Source organism: Anas acuta, chromosome Z (assembly GCF_963932015.1).
Source record: "Anas acuta chromosome Z, bAnaAcu1.1, whole genome shotgun sequence".
NCBI lineage: Eukaryota > Metazoa > Chordata > Aves > Anseriformes > Anatidae > Anas > Anas acuta.
Genome location: NC_089017.1, coordinates 17,752,870 through 17,773,976, shown reverse-complemented (window position 1 = coordinate 17,773,976; position 21,107 = coordinate 17,752,870). Strand labels below are relative to the sequence as shown.

The 21,107-nt window shown below is 36.6% G+C and overlaps 1 protein-coding gene across 8 annotated transcripts in view; it reads left to right on the top strand.

Annotated features, from left to right (window-relative positions):
• The window catches only part of ADAMTS6 (ADAM metallopeptidase with thrombospondin type 1 motif 6), a 153,501-nt gene that overhangs the window by 37,016 nt on the left and 95,378 nt on the right, over nt 1-21,107 (top strand). The window lies entirely within an intron of this gene.

Genomic DNA, 21,107 nt, shown 5'->3' with positions numbered 1-21,107 from the left:
TGATTTAGGAAGAAACATTCTCTTCTCCACAAACTTCAGGCTTATATGCCTAACAGCCAGGAAATAAACACCCAAAAATGAAGTATCTGATCCTGTAAATCATAAATCGTGTAAGTATTTCTGCTAGAGTCAAGTTTTCAATCTCATTTTCCTCTTGATTTAGTGGAGCTGCACCTGCCTCCAATGCATGATGGAATTATGAATTAGCTCTGTAGTCTCTAGCTAACATTTGGATAGATGTTGTTAATTATTTTTTCCTGTGCATGTTTATGTAGTGTATAGGTCCCTTAAGCACTGCAGTTCTAGACTTTTTGCCTTGGGTCATCTGTACTGTATGTATATCCCTAACCTCTCCATTCATAAATCATAGAACCACAGAATCATTGAGGTTGGAAGAGCCCTCCAAGATCATCTGGTCCAACTATGTCCCTACTACCAATGTCACCCACTAAACCATGTCCCTAAGCATCACATCTAACCTTTCCTTAAACACCCCCAAGGACAGTGACTCTACCACCTCCCTGAGCTACCTGTTAACAGGATGTTACGTGTTTCCTCAATTTCCCTGGGTTGAGATCGAACCATTTTCTTACTGCACTAGGCCAAACCTCCAACCTGTTAGCTGTTTTGCTATAACTTCTTTCACTTGAACAGCATAAAGAGATTCCTTGCATATTCTCATTGGAGAAAAATTCTCCACTGCTACTTGTCTCTGTAGCTAAAGTATTTGAAGTAAGAGTGGTTTAGCAATAACTACAAAATAGATAATTGCCTGCTAGGAGAGGACTTCCCTTAATCTTAAGATGATTCTGTTATTCTTGCTGTGGTAGCTTTGTTGAAAATGCATTTCCAGCTGTGACATCTTTAAGACAGGCGTCCAAGATTTTTGCAGGGCCTGAACGATTGCTTGGGATGGATGCTGCACTGCAGTAGGGGTATGTAGTCATTGTTGCCCTGGATCCCTAGAACCATCTCCAGCAATTTAGCATTGCACTGAGGTCCTCTATCTGCTGTATAAATGGTACTAGAAGAAAGAAGTAAAATTACTGCTAGTACCTGGTGTGTACCAGAACTTATTATCTTGATCCACTATGCTTTCCCATTTTCCTTTCTGCTTCCTCGGAATCTCTAGATTCAAAATTCTAGATCTAAATTCTAAATCTATAAATTCTAGATTCTCTTCAAAACTTGGGTTTTGAAGAAGAGAGAAAATCATGTGGCTGGGTGAGAGTGTGAGTATCTGTGTGTAGAAGGATGAAGTCATACCATGGTTGGTGCAGAACAGGAAGAGACAGTGTTTGTCAGTACTGTGGCAGAAAGTCCACAACACCTGTTGGTTGTATGATTTTTACGTAAATATGCCTTCGGACAATGTATCTTGAACGCAGTATGGTGTTGGTAAGTATTTATGCTATCTAACAAAATCTTTATTTTTTTTTTTAAGACCTCTATTTGGTCCTTAAGACTGTCACAGCACAGTGTTCTCTGGAATTATTTCAGTTTTATATGCAGAAACTAAGCTTGAAGAAAGTTTTTTTTCAGTTGTATAGACTCCCTGAATTCTCTATGGGACGTAATTTTTCAGTTGCTCTCAAAACAAAATCTTGATAGTCTCCTACTCCAAGTCTCTATCTATTTTTCCCAAATAGTTACCAAGTAATTTCCTGTTACATATGGTGAGGTCAAATCCAAGACTGCCAGCTCAAGATTGCTTCATGTTTTCAAATACAGCTTTTTAGAGGAGACTTTAGAAGTCAGATGAGATATTTCTGAAGTTTTGCTTTCCACAAATAAAATCTTTGCAAACAAAGCTTTTATTTTTTTAAATGGCCATCATAAAACAGAAGTTGATTTTTCTCGAATAAACTCATCTGTATGCACTGAATGTGTTTTCCTACCAAAATAAAGAAGCACAAGTGAGGCTGAGCTATTTGATTGAAAAACATTATGAGAGCTGAAGGACTAAAAAAGAATGCTATACAAGTATTGTAACAGTCTTTACACAGCTTTTAAGTTCAGCAGGGGTTCCAGTAAGGCAGTTTCCTAATGTTTTTACTATATTATCTTTGTAGTAAATATGTGAAAGCTTCTTAGCCAAGCTTTTGGGATGTACATACCATACAGTTTTTTGTTTTTTGCTTAATTTTTTCAGTGTTTCCACCTCCGTTGAACTCAATGAAAGTCGCTTGGGGCTAAGCATTCTCAAAGCATATTTCTGCTTTTTAAAATGCTAATAGCGAAGACTTTTTATTTTATGAGTTCCTTATAAGCACTGTTGGCAAGTAGGAAAGTAAGACTGATTCTGTCAAAGACAGTACTTGTAATTGTCAAGTCTGGAAGGTGATTTTGGTAAGCAATTGAGACATGTCAGAGTTACTAGTATGAGATTACATCTAAGCTTCATATCCAACTGATTGCTTAAATCCTCCAAGTACTATGGAAGGCAGATTGCATTCAAGGAAGGATGGTCCAACTGAAATAACTGTTTTTTAATATCAGGACGGATGTAGAACCTAAATAATGACCAAATTTCTGCCCTTCCTTCTCGTCCTTACTTTTTTTTTTTTGTTTTCTTCCTTTTATTATTTTTTTATTTCTATTTATTTATTTATTTATTTCTTGTTCCCTTCTAAGTATTTCATGGAAATACTTGGATTTGATTTTGTGTTCTATAAAGGCTTGGGGCATTTAGTAACAAAATAATATTTTCGATATATCCTCTTAAATCTTACAGAACAGCAATTGTTTTATCAATTAATCCCTTGTAAATATTGTCCTTATGAGCATAAGAGGAAAAGATATTCTTTTTAGAACTTGTATGATAGGATAATTATCTGTTTAGACTAATCTCATGTACTCTTTTGTTTATTGCTGAGCGTAATTTTAGAAGAGGAGAATAAATTTTAAACAAAACTGAAGGTACACCCATGCCTTCCAAAGAGAGATTGCTAATGTAGGTTAAGCTACATTTCTAGTAGCTTTCATTGACTGCATTTCATGTGTATATTGCACACTATGCAAATGTATAAAGCACACAACAGGAATTTGTTCACATACTTCCAGAACTGATCACTTGATTTCTACAAGTTAAGTTAAAAATTTTGGAACCTCTAGATAGATAGAGTTATGAATTTCTGAGTGAGACACAAAACACATTTATGGGTACACATTATGTACACGTACTTTTCTTTCTACTTACTACTATACACTATACTTTTCTTACTGTTTGCTTTTCTTACTACTACTGTATATGTTTTTAGAAGTCACCCCCGGAGGTGTTCCTTCTTGTTGCAGGGTTAATTATCTATGAGTTTAACTCAAAGGTCAAGTAAACAGATAACCTTCAGGAACAGATCCTTCATGGTTTTCTTTATTTGAGTAGTGTCCTCTAAGATAGTTAAAATTGTATTACAGATTTTTCATTTAAGGGGGAGGGTGAGAATAAATGCCCTTTTTTCCACATGTAATTTGGTGCATAATCATAGCATATTCATGTTCTGCTGCCTGTGAAGGATTTTAAAGAGGCAGAATATTTAGCAAATGACATCTTCCCATTTTCTGGAAACCAAAGGTCTTAAAGTACCTGGAAATAGAAGTATCAGAAGCCTTTCAGAAATATTTTCGGTGTAAATGTTATTTGGCTGGAACACTAGCTCTCATGTTCAGGAGTGTAGATTCATTACCATCTTAGATAAACCATAGTAACATTTTTAAATAAAAAACTTTCAGATTTTCTAGGGGTAGAAAATGCTTTAAATATCTTTTAAAACTTGCTTTTTCTGTTTCATGGCAAATAAGTGATTTGTTAGTTTTATTTTAATTAAGTTGTTGACTCAGTAGGTGGCACTCTTCCCTCTGAGTCACCAAGGTGCCTAGGTCATCTGTATCTGAGATTCCCTTTTTTAAATATACAGTAGATCCTGACTGCTTCTGCTCATTAGGACATCAGCTGTGATATCCTGAAAAAATTCTATTTAAGCATGACACTTTTGCTTGTCTCAGTTTTGGTTACTTCTGGTCCTGGATAATAATTATATATTTTTTTTCAAACTGTTTTGTGTGTTGATGTTAACATATGTAGTTTTAGAGGTGGTAGCATTTAAATGGGTCTTGTATTTTATGTTTCTTGTCCTTAATTATTAACATAGATAATTCTACAACAAGTCTTATCTGAATGATTGTGCCCTAGTAACAATTTTTAGCTTCACTGCATTTGAATAGGCCTCTAAACCAAGTCCCCATCCCTGCTCGTGCACCAATATTTGACAGGTGCAAACTCTACCAGAAGCTACAAATGATTACAGGTCTTATTATCAAATAATCACATAATTTAATCACATAATTAAGTCTTAAGGCTTCACTAGAGTTATTTTTGTATTGACTGTAAATTCTATGTGTAAAACATAAGCATCAGTTAACTTGCAGTTAATTTTATGTGAGACTGAGGTATGATAGTCAGTGCTGCTAATACCAAAGCATGGTGTCTTGCCATGCCTTCCTGCCTGCTTAAAGGTCTGATTATACCACTACAGACAAATGTAACTCATCAGTAGACCACTTTAAGTATAAACATATACTCAGTCTTAAAGTAGATGTGCTTCAAGTATATGTTACTGAAATGCATTTGAAAGTTGAATTTTACTGCCAACGTGGTTTGATCTTAAAGTTACTGTCTTAAATTCTGAGCATCTGTACCTTTGGTTGTGCCATGTCTATGTCCTCTGAACCCGTAACAATAATGGCAATTGGGGTTTACTGTGTTTTCAATTATTCATACTACCTATGCCAGAGACACAGAACTTCTGTGATTCACTTATTTGTACACCATGTCATTTTTGTTTGTAGCCTTTTATACAGCAGATTAGGGTAATCTAGTTTTTCTTGCCATATTTTTTTTCAGCTTGTAACTGAAACAAAATCACGCTATCTTCACACCTTTTCTGTAGTTTACATAGTAAAAGTGTTCAGCTGGCTATGGGTGGAAGTATGTACCAGTTTGAAATTCTCCCTTCATGTGTAATGCAGCTCATTGTATCATGTTTGTGGGATTTGAAGTTATAGTATTGGACATATACAAAGTATCATTTTATTTGTTTCAGAACACAGGAGAAAAGAAAAAAAGAAAAAAAAACACACACACAAAAAAAAAAAAAGAAAGCCTATCTTAAGCTTTCTGTTGTATTTAGAGTTTCCATAAAGCAGAAAAGGAAGCTAACATGCTGTACAGGCATCTTCTGCTATTCCTCCCTACAAGTGTTCTACTTTTTAAGAAAGGAACTTTATTCATACAACGTGCAAGTTTTTCATCTAATCAGACAAAACAAAAAGATGAATACTCTTTATCTTCCCAAACCAAATACAATTTACAGCTCCCCATGTGCCTCAGACTGTTTTGTGGCCCTTTGGTTAAGTGATACATTCTTAACCAGCAACCTATAGCTGGTTTAGTAAAAGCATCAGTTTTCAGTGCCCTCAGTGATCCCTGATTTGAGATGTACTGGTAATCACTAAGGAATAAATCTTTTTTTTTTTTTTTCTGTGGTGACTTTGAAAGTGGAATCATTATTTTGTGTCCTTTGCTCTTGTGCCCTTTTGGTGCAGGGTCTTCGGTACAGTTTGCTGAGATTATTTACAATGTATTTGATGCAGCAGGAAAAGGATGCTTCTATACATGTGCACTTACCAGTAAATGTTTCAGTTAACAAGCATTGTTTTTTTTTTTTTATTTAATTTGAAACTGAAATCTTTCAGAACATAGGTACCGTTCAGGACAGTATTAACTTTTTAATTAATATTTACCAAGGTAGAGGAAGTTTTGTAACATGTTTGTCCATGTTACAAAAGTTGTTAGAGCAACTGGCATTGTTTTTGTCAATCAGCACAAATATATTAATGATCTTTGATACTAGAGCCTTTTATCAATTTCAGAGAAGTGTTATGAAAAAAACTACACTGCCATTTCAAATACTGAGATTATAGTGATTCCCAGTGTATAATAATGCAAATAAATTTAGGACAGGTCAGACAGAAGCTTTATTAACTATGTTTTAATAATTATGATCACAATGAGAGAACACAACATAGAGAATACAAACCTCCCTCCAAGACCTAACCTATATACTGTCTCAGGAAGAAAAAAAAAAAAAAGGAGAAACAATCATTCAATCTTTTAAATGTTAAAGCCAGAAATCATGTAATCATGTTTGTGATTCTCAAATAATTGCTTCCCATTCACAAGAAGTGGCAATACTTGTTATAGGAAGACTTACAGAGCATCTCATTTTAAAGACATGTCACTGTTCTATAGCCCATTTTCTTTCTCAGCTAGTAGTGAATTTTTGGGGCTCTTTATTGGCAAAAGAACTGAAAAAAAGTTATATCTTCTGCACTCTTAAATTCTTAAGGTATGGGGAACTCTGCAGACCATCTCAATAGACGCTGCTGACTAATCCCAATTTGTATACATATGAATAATGTGATTTGTGAAGGGCCACTGTTGTAAAGTCAGTTACTATTTTCATGGTATTCAGGCATTCTTTCATAACAGTTGCAATTGCTATTAAAAATAATTTTTTAAAATAAGTTATAAAATAATAATGTATTCCCCACAGACATTTTCTTGTCTTGAACAGGGTAAATGTTACTGCTTGTAGTATATTGGTTATTGAGAAAACGACAAAGTATTTGCATGCGCATTTTGTGTTGGAAGCATGGATTTCACATTTTAGTGTAGACAGACCTCAGACATACCTTAGAGGTCACTCTGCTCTGCAAATATTCTATCAGCACATAGAAAAATAACTTTCTGTTGGTCTTAACAAAGTTGAACAAGACCTCGGTTATGTTGTTATTCTTGTAGGCTTATTCCCTGTTCAATTCATTTAAACTTATCTTTGCTACAGAAGTTATTGCTTCTACAACTTTTAAATTTGCTCAAAGCACGCTTAAAACAACATTTTTTCCTACTGAACAGGGTTAAAATCATTTGAATCGAGTGATTCTTTTTGACTTTAAAAAAAAAAAAAGTCTGCAGATATATTTTATTCCATTGACTGAAGTTTTTATTTACAGTGTTCATGCTGCTCATTTTTTGAAGAGCATCTATAAGAGCATAGGAGCACAGAATTCAGGTCAAGCAAGTGGAGCAGAAAGAAGGCTTGGCTAAGCAGGGATTTTCTTTTGGAGTTTAGGCAGAAAAGTGTATGGATACTGGAAGCAAGGTCAGGTGACACAGAAGGGCTGCAGAGATGCCTGCCACTGTAGAGAGAAAGTTCTTGTGTCCCAAGATCAATTAGAGTTGAGGCTGGCATTGGCCATACTACCGGTTCTCCTTTTGCTGTTAACACTTGTCTATTGTTTGATGAGATTGGTCATGTTGCAAATATGGATTTATATAAAGCAGAGAATTTTAATGCCTTCTTCAGCCATGTGTATAGCACTGGTGTTGGGCTTTGAGACCGTCAGAATTGGAGGTCTGTGATTGTAGGAACATTAAACAGCCAACTTGGAATTTTCTTGGGATTTGCTGCTCCAGCTGGATGCCCATAATTTTATGGGGCTTGGTGGGATCCCAGGATACTCAAAATGCTGGCTGATGTTATTGAGAGGCCTCTCTCAATTGCTTTTCAATGGTCCTGGTAGTCTGGAGAAGTCTCAGTCAACTGGAAGCTGACAAATACTGTTGCAGCTTTCAAGAATGCTGAGAAAGAAGACCCTGGTAACTACAAGCCTGTAAGTCTCACTGCGGGGTCTGGTGAAATTAAGGAGAAGATTATTCTGACTACTACTGCTAATATTTTTTACTAACTTAATTTCCTTTTATAACAAGGTTGACTAAGGGAAGCCACGTGATGTAATCTTTTAGGATTTCAGAAAAGCTTTCGATACTGTCTCTCACAGCATGCTTCTGAACAAAATGTCCAGCATACAGCTAGACAAATATATGGAATATGATGGGTGAACAATTGGCTGAGGTTCATAGTAAATGGGGTACATTAGACTGGTGGCCAGTCACTAGTGGGGTTCCACAGGTCTCCATTTTAGGGCCAGTTTGCTTTAATGTTTTCATAAATAACTTGGATGCAGGACTTGATGGTATACTAAGTGAGTTTGTGGATAGCACTAAATTGGGAGGAGCTGTTGACTTTGCTGAGGCCTAGCAGAAAGAGCTTGACAAATTAGGTGGGCTGGGCAATCCCCAACCATATGAAGTTTAGATTCTCACCTGGGATGGCGCTACCTTGTATATATGTACAAGTTGTGGGACAGGAGGCTGGAGAGCAGCCCTGCAGAAAGGGGTATTGCTCAATGGCAAGTTGAACCATGATCCAGCAGTGTGCCCTGGCAGTCAAAAGGGTCAATTGTACCCTAGGGTGCATTAGGCACAGCATTGCTACCTGTTCGAGGGAAGTGACTGTCACAGAATCATAGAACCATTCAGGTTGGAAAAGACCTCTAAGATCATCACTAAAATGTTGGGAATGAAGAAAATCACAGATCAGTTTTGATTTGCTCTGAGCTCTCAGCTGTCTCTAAAGAGGGATACAGGCCCTGAAGTATGGATACTCACAAATCCAACTTCTACCAAAGCAGTCCAGATCCAAATGAGGTGCCCAAGGCTTTGGAGAACAGGAGGGTAAAGAAATTCACATCAGGATCCAGAACAACCAGCCTGTGGATGACCCAGAGACGGGTGGGCATCAAAGCTCTTACCCTGCAATGGCTTATACTGTACTGCAGAAAGATGCCTTTCCTGATGTTATGCCCACAAAATCTGCTACAGTAACAAAGGTAGGGTAACTTGTCTTTCCCAGCTCTGCCTTGGCAGGAGAGAGAAGAGGGTCTTATTTCCTAGAGTAAGTACTGATGCTGCTTGTTGTTGGAGATATACTGCTGCCTACAGAGATGTGAGCATACTGTCCTGCTCTGCTCCACACTGGTGCAGACTTTCCTTGAGTACTGTGTACAGTTTTGGGCACCATAGTATAAAAAGGACATAAAACTCTTGAGAGTGTCTAAAGGAGGGCTCCGAGGATGGTGAAGGCTCTAGAGGGCAAGATGTCTGAAGAACAGATGAGGTCCCTTGGTTTGCTCAGCCTCAAGCAGAGCAGGCTGAGGGGAGGCCTCATGGCGGCCTGCAGCTCCCTCACGAGGGGAGCGGAGGGGCAGGCGCTGAGCTCTGCTCTCTGGGGACAGCGACAGGACCCGAGGGAACAGCATGGAGCTGGGACAGGGGAGGGTCAGGCTGGGGGTTAGGGAAAGGGTCTGCACCCAGAGGGTGGTCGGGCACTGGGACAGGCTCCCCAGGGCAGTGGGCACAGCACTGAGCCTGACAGAGTTCCAGAAGCATTTGGACAACACTCTCAGACACATGGTTTGATTTTGGGGTGGTCTTGTGTGGAGCCAGGAGTTGGATTCAGTGATCCTTGTGGGTCCCTTCCAACTTGGGATATTCTTTGCTTCTATCATATTCTATGATTTTAAGCTACTGAAATACAGAGCTCTGTGTAAATATAACAGTACGTATACCCAAGTATTTTTTTTTGTCCTCTGCCCCTGTCACAAAAGTGTGTTAATACTATGAAATTGAGACTAGAAATTCAGTTACAATGAGAAATATGGTAAGGTCAAGTGTTGAGGATGTTCATATGGTGCAGATGAAAGAAAAATTGAAAATTGTGTAATAGTTCTAAATCATAAGGTTTAGGTGCTTATACTTCCTGAAGTAAGGGAGACTTTTAGCAGCAAATGATTTAAGATCTTTTGAAGACTTTTTGTTGCTTTATGCTATTTTTTTATCTGAGTTTCAGGTTCAAAAGTGCTACACTTTGTGTGTGTATATACATCATGCACAGATGTTTTTTTTTCCAAATTTTATAATGTGCTTCCATGTCAGTGTCAAGACAAAAAATAAAAAATAGGAATGCATATTTTTTGTAGAAACAAAAAAACTATGTAGGACAATAACAACAACAACAAAAAATAAAAATATTTTTAAAAGTACATAAAAATAAATGTACATTCGCAATGCTCAATCTAATTCTACAGAGTACTTCAGTAATGTGGTTTTGGAGTGAGGAAACTTTCTCTATGTAAGTATTCTACAATAAATATTGTAAAATAAGGCACTTAAATGGACCTTTAAGTGTAAGTACTTGCAAGGTAAAGTACTGTAAGGGCAGATAAAATGGGCATTTTGTGGACAAAGATGTATGTGATATTCTCAGAGGCTTGTAATCATTCACAGTATTTGGAAAGTTGGAAGAGGAAGAAAGGCCATATCCACAACAAAACTTGTAAATATACTCACAGTCTGTTACTGGTATAATTTATCTCATTTATTTCTGTACAACAGAACTAAAGCTTGGTTAGTAATCGTAGCTGCTGTGTTTCCCTGCTGCCAGAGGTCTAGACTAGTGGCTTCCTATAAATGGTTTAGCATAATATTTTCTGCTGTGTGGCAGGATGCCCCCAACCACGCCTATGTAATTAGTTTTGCTAGTCTTCCTTTTTCCCAGACTTTTTTGCATTAGAACACTCCAGAAAGAATTACCTTACAAGCTGGTTGTGCTGCTGTGAGTGAATGTCCTTAGAACAAAGGCTTTATGCATTAGTTGCCAGACTTTTCCTGAATTCACAGATAAAAAAAATAAAATATTAGCAGTGTACTTGGAGTAGATATGCAGAAATTTCTGTTCTGTTCTCTAAGCCAACTTTAGCTAGTCATATCCATGCAACTCCATCTACATTTTGGCTAGGTGCTGGGAATGCAATGAAACTGTGGAATTCAGTTTTGAGGAACAGAGTACAGATGGCTAAATATTATCTAGTGTGGTGATAGGGCAAATCCTGAGTTTCTCTATATTCTCTGAGCAGTTACAAAGTCATGATTGTCACTTGTGGGTGATTGTCACTCATGTACATCACTCTAAATTTCTGATACACTAACATAAGCAGTTTTACTGTGGACCAGGAGCTATCCCATGGAAGAAAATCAGTTATGTCGTAGAATTTGAAACACTGTTTTTAATTTTGCTATACTCTCTGATTATTTTCATGGCTTCACATTCTCCAGCTTGCAAGACTTATATGTTACTTTCATAATTATTTTTCAAAAGTCTAGAGATTTGATTTCCATGTAGGATTTATTCACAGATTAGGTTGAGGAACCTCAGTGTTGAAGTGGACCAGAACTCTAGCTTGAAATAGCGTTAACATACTCTGAAGAAGATGGTTGAATTTACCAAGGAGTTGGCCAAGCCTACTAGAAAGGTTGGAGCTCTTTCTATTTGATGGCTTATTGTATCTGAACTGCTTTCAGCAAGGTGATTTCATACTGGCTTCATACTGAAGCCATGCTCAAACCTCTAGCTTGTGTGCTGACACTCTAAATGCAGAAGCACAGAACTTGGTGCAAAGTATAAAAATGGAAAGAAGGGGAGTCTGAGCCTGGGTTGAGCCTTTTGATGCTGCTTTGGCAGCTTTGCTACTATCATTCAAGATGATTTTTGTAGTAGGGTAGACCTATTTGTAGAAACTAGCTGACAGTCATTCAAGCCATCAGTAAGTCAGTCTGATAGCCAAGCCAATCAGTCTGGTTAGTTCTAAAGTTGTGGAGAGAGAAGTCTGGTGGAAGTTATGTTCACAGAGGACCACAAAAGAAAATACATGGAGAAGGGAGGAAAGAGTTACAGCAGCAAGCCTCTACCTATTGGATACAGAATAGAAAGATTGAAGAAGTAGTATATTAATGCTGGACAAATTAAGGCAGAGCAGAGGGTGAAGTGACACTACACTGTGCCTGGATGTTTCTTCAGTGCCAGAATTTGCCTATAAAGCTGTCTCTAGAATAATTCTAGAGTTAATATTGCCAACTCAGTTTAATGAGTTTGTAGAATGTTCGTTTGCCTTTGTGATTGCCTTTGTAGTCATGTATAGTCTACAGAAAGGTTATGACTAGACAAGCACAGAGAATGGAAGTGAACAGCAAGAAATTGTATCTGTAGTTTAACTACCTAGTTTTACTCCATGAAATAGAACTTTCATAGAAAAAAGAACAGCTCAGTGACTAAATGTCATGTCCAAACCAGTAAGCGGTATTGGTACTATTCCTAACCCCCACCCCCACACCCCAATACCAGCAGAATACTAACATTGGCCTATTAAGATACTGTAGGTGTCTGGCTTGGATACCTAACTAGATTGTGATCTAGCTGTTCATAGCACTTGCTATTCTCTACTTTCCATCTTATTATAGTTGCTGTAGCTGGTAAGAACATGTTGCTATATGAGAATCATAGCTTATGTTGGAAAGGAAGTTTTTAGTTTGGATGACTATAGAGCAAAACCTGAAAAGTGCCAAAAATGTACATAAAAATGGATAGTCTCAGAAAGCAGATGATGGCTAAAAAGTCTAAATGTATTATTTCTTTAAATTCATAAGATTTTAAAGCTTGTCTTCACATTTGTGCAATGATGACCTTTTAAGAATTAAATGTTTTTTTTGAAATGGTATATCATGATATGTCTCCAGCTGAGAACTGTCTCAGTTTATTCATCTAATCATTAGAACTGTTTTTGGTTACAAACTCATGTATGAAATTCTATTTTTATTTAACTGCTATATTTTTCAGTAACTCTACTATACGCTATATGACACAACAAAATAGCATTGAAGATTATTCTGTGTTCTGTATAAGAAAAAAACTGTTGATATATTTTTTGTGAACTTAGTTAAAAAGTGTATTTTAAACACTATAGATTAGAAATAGAATTATGTTAAGGGACTCTCTTAATAAATCATAATCTTGAAATCAGCTATGCATATCCGTCCTGAATACAGTGATTACAGTATTAGCTGTCCTAAATACACCAATAATACTAATGGTTATGGTAAATTTTCAAATTCTATCCTAATGTTCTATTGCCAAAATTGATGAAGAAAAATGACAGTGTTAAAAAAAAAAAAAAAAAAAAAAAAAGTTTCAGAGCAGAACTTATTTTTACTATACTGGGTGCATTTGCAATTCCAAAAAAAAAGTTATATGCAAATGTTTCATCTAACAGTTCAATTGTTTTATGTATTTCTCTTCCTATAGTCAGAGAATTAGAAAGTGTTAATAGTGCTTCTAGCTCAGATATTCTGTAACTCAGAATTCCATTATCCACCCAAGTTAAGTATCAGTAGAAAGTCCAATACAGACAGACTTTGGTTGTCTGTGGCAGTTTTCAACACATGGAAAACTAATAATAGAAAAAGCTATTTCTGTTGAGTGATGTGTAACATGTATATTACGCTTTTCCTTCCTTGGTTTAAATAGCTCTTTTTGATTTGAGGTTTTTGAGGAAGAAACCATATAAGACGTGTACTTTATTTTAAGGCAGAATGCTGTTGCGGTGTACCACTTTCTGTAAGGCTAAGCATATGCTGTAGTAAAGGTTTTAGAAAGCAATCAGCAAATATTGTGTTACAAAGAATACTGTTGTTTGTAACCTGTGCAAACCTAGTGAATGACCAAGTTATCTTAAAAGTGGTGAGCTTCTGAAGAATTATGATAAAAAACTCATTATAAGTGATAAGTGATAAGTTATAAGGTATAACTGACCAAATGACAGTAGTTGTTTTTCCACAGAATTCTCTAGCATTAATGACATTGTTTACACTTGCAAAAAAACCCACTTTTTGTATGATAGCTATGTATACAAAAGAATATGGTAAAACTGCAAACTATTCACTTTGTTGTTGTTGTTGTTATGTTTATTTTCTTTAATTTAAAAATAGGAGGTGGAATTGTCAGATAGTTTGAGGCTTTTGATCCCTTTAAGGGAAATCTGATGTTCCGGTTTGATCAGCAGCAGTTCAGTTTTAGCAGATTTATGTATTGGAACTAGGTTGACTAACTTACTTAAAAGAGTATTTTTTGGACTGGCCTTTTGACGGTTATGCGCCCAATCATACACATCTTCTGTTTGAATAAGTTGCATCACATCAAGAGTAAAAAGTAAAGAAGATAAAATTTTCATAAACCCATTAGGTTTTTATCATTGAGCAAGGGTATGTGCAAGAGAGAGTCCTTACTTGAATAGCTTATTGTTATGGAATCATAGAATGGGTTGGGTTGGAAGGAACCTTAAGGAACGTTTAATTCCAACCCTGCTGCCATGGTCTTTGATGATTGCTCAAAGCCCCATCCAGCCTGGCCATGAACCTTCCAGCATGGAGCATCCACAGCTTCTCTGGGCAACCTGTTCCAGTGCCTCACCACCCTCAAGGTGAAGTATTTATTCCTAATATCCAATCTACATGTAAATCTACCCTCTTTAGTTTAAAGCCATTCCCTCTTGCCCTACCAGTCCCCTCCCTGACAAGGAGTCCCTTCTCAGCTTTTCTGCAGGCCCCCTTTAAGTACTGGAAAGCCACTGTGAGGTCTACGCGAAGCCTTCTCTTCTCCAGGCTGAACAACCCCACCTCCCGCAGCCTGTACTCATAGGAGAGGTGCTCCAACCTCTTTTTCTTTTTAGCCATGCTCAGGGCTCATTCTAAAAACTCCATGTCTTTCTTGTGCTGGGAGCCTCAGAGCCAAATAAAAATAAAATAAAAAGCATATGTCAAAAAGTATGATTTGGTTTAAAACAGATGAAAAATAAAACCTTATTTTCTGTGATAACGTATTTGGAAATGTTCCTTAAAAATGAACTAATAATTTGTAGTTGTTGGCTGTGTTTCCTCTTAGAACCATTTCTTAGTCTTTATTTTGTTTTCTGACAATCTTATTATTATTATTTTTTCTCTCCCAAGCAGGTTAATTGGCAAATTTTGTAGTATTATGTATGTAAAGCGTATGTTCAGTCATCCCCATTTGTCCGTTTCATCTAGCATGAATTTTCTTGTATTTGTATATATTTATGTTTATATTCCAGTCATCTTGGTAGGTTTTTCCTCAATTTCCCACAATTCTATTCTTTGTCCCCTAAACTCATTAAGAAATATTCCTTTAAAAGCTTCAGTTATTTCTTTCTCTTTCTATCACAAGTATTACTCAGGCATGTTGGGTAGGTAGCTTTCAGGTTATTTTATAGTAGGCTTGTGTACTTATAAGTAGTTTGTATGTATTTAATGATTTTTTGGACAGCTTGTATTTCTAATAAGTTTCCATGCTTCATTCATCATACTTGAAGAAAAAACATTTTGTGAGTTTCTATTGATTAGTTACATTCTTGAAAGTATGTCCATCACATCCTAGTTCACAATGCTAAGATATGCTTCCAATCCTATATAGATATATCTATCTCAGTGCTAATTCAATTTAGGTAGTTCTAGTAGTTTAGGTAATTCTGGACATTACTAGAAAGATATATCCAATAAAAACAGACTTTCCTTTAGTGGGCAATTTCATACAATCAGATTGGTGAACAGGCCAATATTGTCCTTGAATATGTAAATACAGATTATCAAGTAAGAATTTGCAGTTTACCTTTGTATCTACTACTGTTAATACAATTATTAGAAGAACTCTTTGAACTGTAATTCACATACATCAAAAAGGTTAGAAAGTTCTAAATCTCAAATAAAGGTGGCAGAAAGGCTACATTTTAGTGGCTGTTGTGTCAATGACGAAAGGTGGATTTGTTAACCTGACTGAAGAAAAAAAAATAACAAAAAGATATCAGCATGTAAGAAATGCCTACTGGGACAAAGGGATTCAGCCCTGCTGATAAGATCCCCTAGATGGACACAGTAAGATCCTGTAGATGGACAGTGAAATGAAATTATCTTGTTAGATTTAAGAGGAATTAATTGATAAATTGATAAAAACATTGAAAAATGTTTTTAGCACACTAACACTACCTATCCTTATGTTTGATTGATGTCATGACAGGAGGCTATTACCGCTCCAAATCTTAACCATCCTGTTGAACTGCTACACATTCCTTCTGGCTGATTTTTCAGTCAGTCATCAGTGACAGCTGTACATCTACCACTTCTTTCCCATCTGTTGAATGTGGCTCTTCACCAGCCCTGCGAATATGCCCCACAGTCCTAATCCTTTTCTACATCAGCCTCATGAAATGACTTCTGATCCACTCAGGGTATTAATGGACTTGTAATCAACAATCTCACCTCTTAACGGCGTTCTATGTTTCATTTGCCCAGCTTGGTCACATTTCTGGGATGTTATGCCTTTATCAGGAGGCATATGATTTTCTTTTCCAGCTCTGTCAAAGTATTTACTTTTTAGTCTCAAAATGAACAGGCTGTAATTGTATGCTAGTTGTGTGTGTGTGTGTGTATACCTTGTTTTTGTTTTATTTTTTTTTCTCTACAGCTTACACATCTGTATTTTTAAACTCACATTATTTTTTTTGTTGTTGTGGCTCTTACATATTCTGTCAGTGAATTAAAAATAAAACATATTCATATCCTGTAAAGTGCATTTTTGTATAACTGTTTCTTGTGTGTGTGTATGTTTTTAATGGTTGGTTGAGGTCATTGTTGGCTTGAGAGTTTGCCGTTTGATTGTCTGTGGTTCCTTAAATATTTACTGAGGTCCTTGTGACAGCTATGACCCATCTTTACCTTTGTATTTTGTATGGAATAGCACCTAGGCCTCTCTAATCTCTTCAACAGGCTTGTAAGTATGGATCAAGCTGTATCAGACCTTTCACTCAAAGGGCAGCTAAATACGTGTTTCTTTACCATCAGCACCAACAGGAATTTTAACAGGTCTGTCTGAGACTGGACTAAGACTTAGTACATCCTAGATGCACTTGTCTTTCCATTGAGGCTTGTGTCCTCTACACCATTTCTCCAGTTTCTTTGCTTTGGTATCTTTTTTAAGTGCAGTGGGACAGAATATGATATTTCACATTGATCTTGCTTAGCCTTGGAAGTAATTTTTCCTGGACTTAATTTGACTGTTCAACTTGCTGCTTATACTTCCTCTATCTGTTGTCAGAAATCATGTGGCAAGCTTCCTCTGTTCATGGTACTCTCCCTTTATCGGAACACTTGTGTGATAGTTCTCTGAATTCATTCTCTTCTGTAATTCAGGTGGTTCCTGACAGCAGCAGGCAAGTGTTGAAAGCTCTTGTGCTGCTTCACCTGTTGTGACAAACATGCAGCTCTTCTGTAGTGTAAACATACATTTATAATCATCATTTCAGTAAAATGATACTCAGATACTTTACAAATTATTTTTGATAATTAATATAAGTTATCCCTGTTAAAATGCGTATATGGGATCTTTACTGGGGTCTATATTAGGGCCCGTGCTGTTTACTATGTATTAGATAGTGGGATTGAGTGCACGCTCAGCAAGTTTGTGGATGACACTGAACTGAGTGGCGCAGTTGATGCAGTAGAGGGAAGGTGTGCCTTCCAGAGGAAACTGTACAGGCTTGAGAAGTGTGCGCACATAAAGCACATGAAGTTCAACAGAGCTAAGTGCACGGTACTGCGCTTGGGTTGTTCCAAACATCAGCACAGACTGGGAAATAAATGGATTGAGAGTAGCCCTGAGGAGAAGGTCTTGGGGTTGTTGGCTGATGAAAAATTGAACATAAACCAGCAGTGCACACTTGCAATCTAGAAAGCTGACTGTATCCTGGGCTGCATCAAAAGAAACATGGCCAGCAGGTGGATGGAGGTGATTTTCCCTCTGTACTCTGCTCTCCTGAGACCCTACATGCACTACAGCCTTCAGCTCTGGGACCCCAGGATAAGAAGGACATGGAGCTGTTAAAGCGAGCCCAGAAGAGGGTCAGAAAAATGTTCAGAGGGCTGGAGCACTACTCCTTTGAAGAAAGACTAAGAGAGTTGGGGTGTTTAGCCAGGAGAAGGCACTTGGGACACCTTCTTGCAGCATTACAGTACTTGCAGGGAACTTGAAGACAGAGAGAGACTTCTTACAAGAGCATGTAATCATAGGACAAGGGATAATGGTTTTAAACTGAAATAAGGTAGATATAGACTAGATAGAGGGAAGAAATTCTTTACTGAGAGCAGTAAGACACTAGAATAAATTTGTGAAAGACGTGGATGCTTCTTCCCTGGAGCATTTGAGGTCAGGTTGGATGGGGCTTTGGGGAAGCTGATTTAAGTGAAAAATATTCCTGCCTATCTTTCTTCAAAAAAGAAAGCTTAACATAATACTTCCTGAGTTTTGATATGCCTTGTCCCCACCTATGTTAGGATTTTACCCCCAGTCTATTTCAGATACCGTTCTTCAGTGAGAAGAATGGACATGCTCAAGAGTTGTGGACATGCTCACCTTTCCATATCTTGCATAGAACAGGACGAAAAAAGGAGCAAGGGTTTTCCTTCAGTAGATAATAAAATGGAAAGCTTCCCAGTGTCACATGACAAGTCTGAGAACGCCCACAATGTAAATGTACGTAGGGACTGCATGTTTCACAGGTTGAGTTTCTAGTGGAAAAAACCCTCTCTACATAATATTCCCTTCTGCTGAGATTTGAAAGCTAGTAGTGTGAACAGGAGTCAGCTAGGCTGATGGTTCTTTTGCCTTTAAATTCCGTGAAAACAGAAAAAATTCTGAGAATTTTGTGTGAAAAACACACAAATCATCTTTTAGGTCTTCATGATTAAACAGGTTCCATGAAAAGTCAAAATAAAGTTATAAGAAGTGGTGTCAAAACAATAAAAGACAAATTAGGCTGATTTGGTTAAATCATAAAGAGAAGCATAGGATGGAATTGTGCAGTTTAGTACATAAAAATAAAACAAGTTAAGAAAAAAAATGTGAGCAGGAGCCATCCAAATGAAAGGGAAAAAGGGAAAAAATGGAGCTTGAAGACAATGCTGTAGGTAGAGCAAGTCATGAGATGTTTTTCCTGTTAAACTGTTTTCCTTCTAAACTAAAGAAGAGAGTGTATGAACATTGCTTACAGGAATTTGTGTATCAAATTTAAATATTTGAATAAATACTCAAATGTTTAATGAAACCATGATTAGAATACTATTATTATATGGGATTGATCTTGCAAAAACAGTTTATTGGAAAATAAACTATCTTCTTTAATTTTATTTATTTAATTTTAGGACTAAAGAGAATGGCTTCAAGTTGTGCCAGGGGAGGTTTAGGTTGGAAATGAGGACATTAAAAATCAGGCATTTCTTCTCAGAAAGAGCAGTCAGGCATTGGAACGGGTTGCCCAGGCAGGTGGTGGAGTCACCGTCCCTGGCGGTGTTTAAGGAGAGGTTGGACATGGTGCTTGGGGACATGGTTTAGTGGGGTGAAATTGGTGGTAGGGAGATGGTTGGACCAGGTGATCTTGAAGGTCTTTTCCAACCTTAATGACTCTACGATATTATGATTCCTATGAATGCTAGCCTGTGTATAATGAAGAATACTCCCTATGCAGCACAGCCAGGATACTATGGTAATTGTTTTTCAAAAGTGTAAGAGTAAGAAGGGATTTAATTCATATCATTTTCTCAAATCACAGTTCCTTTTGAAACTGGCTGAATGAATGCCTTCAGATTCATAGCTATTTGGGAGTAAGCAGATTGAGGCAATACGACTAAGTTTTCAGCTCTACTGAAAACAGTGACAGCATTTTATTTGAGTTTAGTGGAACTGGCTTGCTTCTTAAACATACATTTTATCTAAGGATGTATGACATTTTTTTATTATTATTATTATTCAGTATTAAAAAAATACTCAGAAGAACGTTTCATTTGTATTCTTATGTTGATTATGTTGATTATGTTCTTGTGTTGATTTCTAAATTCATAATTTAGAATTAAAAGAATTCAGAAACTCTGGGTTTTCTTGTTAAATAAGTCTGATCCCTGTCTGCTTTGAGGAACCATTCTGCATGAACTTCAGTGGGATTAGGTTCAGGCTCTGTCCTAAATCAATGCGTAATAAATTTGTTTCTTTAAAGATGGCAAAGGCAGACCATATTCAGTAAAAATCTTTTGGTCTTCAACTGCATCATTGTTCTGTTTTGTGACACATAAAACCTAATTAATTATTGAGAAACAGCAAATGGGAAATCAGTGAGAGCTTTAAGTGCATATAGGATAATATAGTCTGAGATGCTTTGGTGAGATCAATGCATATAGAAATTTGAGTTCAAAATTAAAGCTTAATCCAGCAAACCGCTCCATGTTTAGTACCTTTAAAAATACCAGGTATTCCATTTGGTCACAGCAGCCTACATGCACAGAGAATTCACTGGATTTGTTCCAAATTTTTCAGCTTTGTTATTTTGTTGATGGATTTGGCTTACAGACAGACCTTAACTTTATTAACTCTGAAAGGTGTTTATCTCATGATCTGGTTCCTATGCGATAACCTTTTTGAAAACAATCCTTATATGTTGCTTTTAACAGAAATGTCTGGTGGCTTGGAATTAGTAAATATTTGGATAAAAATTTAAAGCATAAAGATTGTATCTTTCATTTTTGTTTTTGCTCACTATCCAAAATAATGGTATTATTCCGAAACACATTGCAAAGAAATCAGTACGAATCCTTGAACATCAAAGACATAATGAGAGTATTCTCATATCACTAGCCATGTAATAGGATTACATATTCAAAATATGGAGTTGTCATTAATGAATTATGACTGCCACGTGACCACTGCTGTTATGAATAGCTGTTATAACACAGAAAACATTTTAATTCAATTTTCAGCTTCAGATACTTGCATGTCAACTGCACAAAAACTTGAGATCCCATATTTGAATCATTATACCTAAAATTACGGAAATTCTTTTTTAAATGCATTTTTTAGCTTTCGATAAAAATCTACTTTTTTATTTTAGTTTATTTTTCTTTCAGTTCATTTTACTTCAGGACACGTATAATCATTGGAAGATAGAGATGGGAATTATAAGACAAGCTCATAAGATTTTGATATTTTTTGTTGTAATACTCCAAGGCTAAGGTTTTAATTATAATCAGTATTTAAATATTAGAAGTTACGATTAATATTGGTTAGTTTTTAAGTGTGAGGCTGAGAATTGCAGTATGGTCAAAAAGTAAAATTGAGTGTTTTGAAGCAGTGTAGTCTACAGACATGCTGCTGTAACTTCTTAACAGCACGGTAGACTGCTTTATGGAGCTGGTGATTACAAAG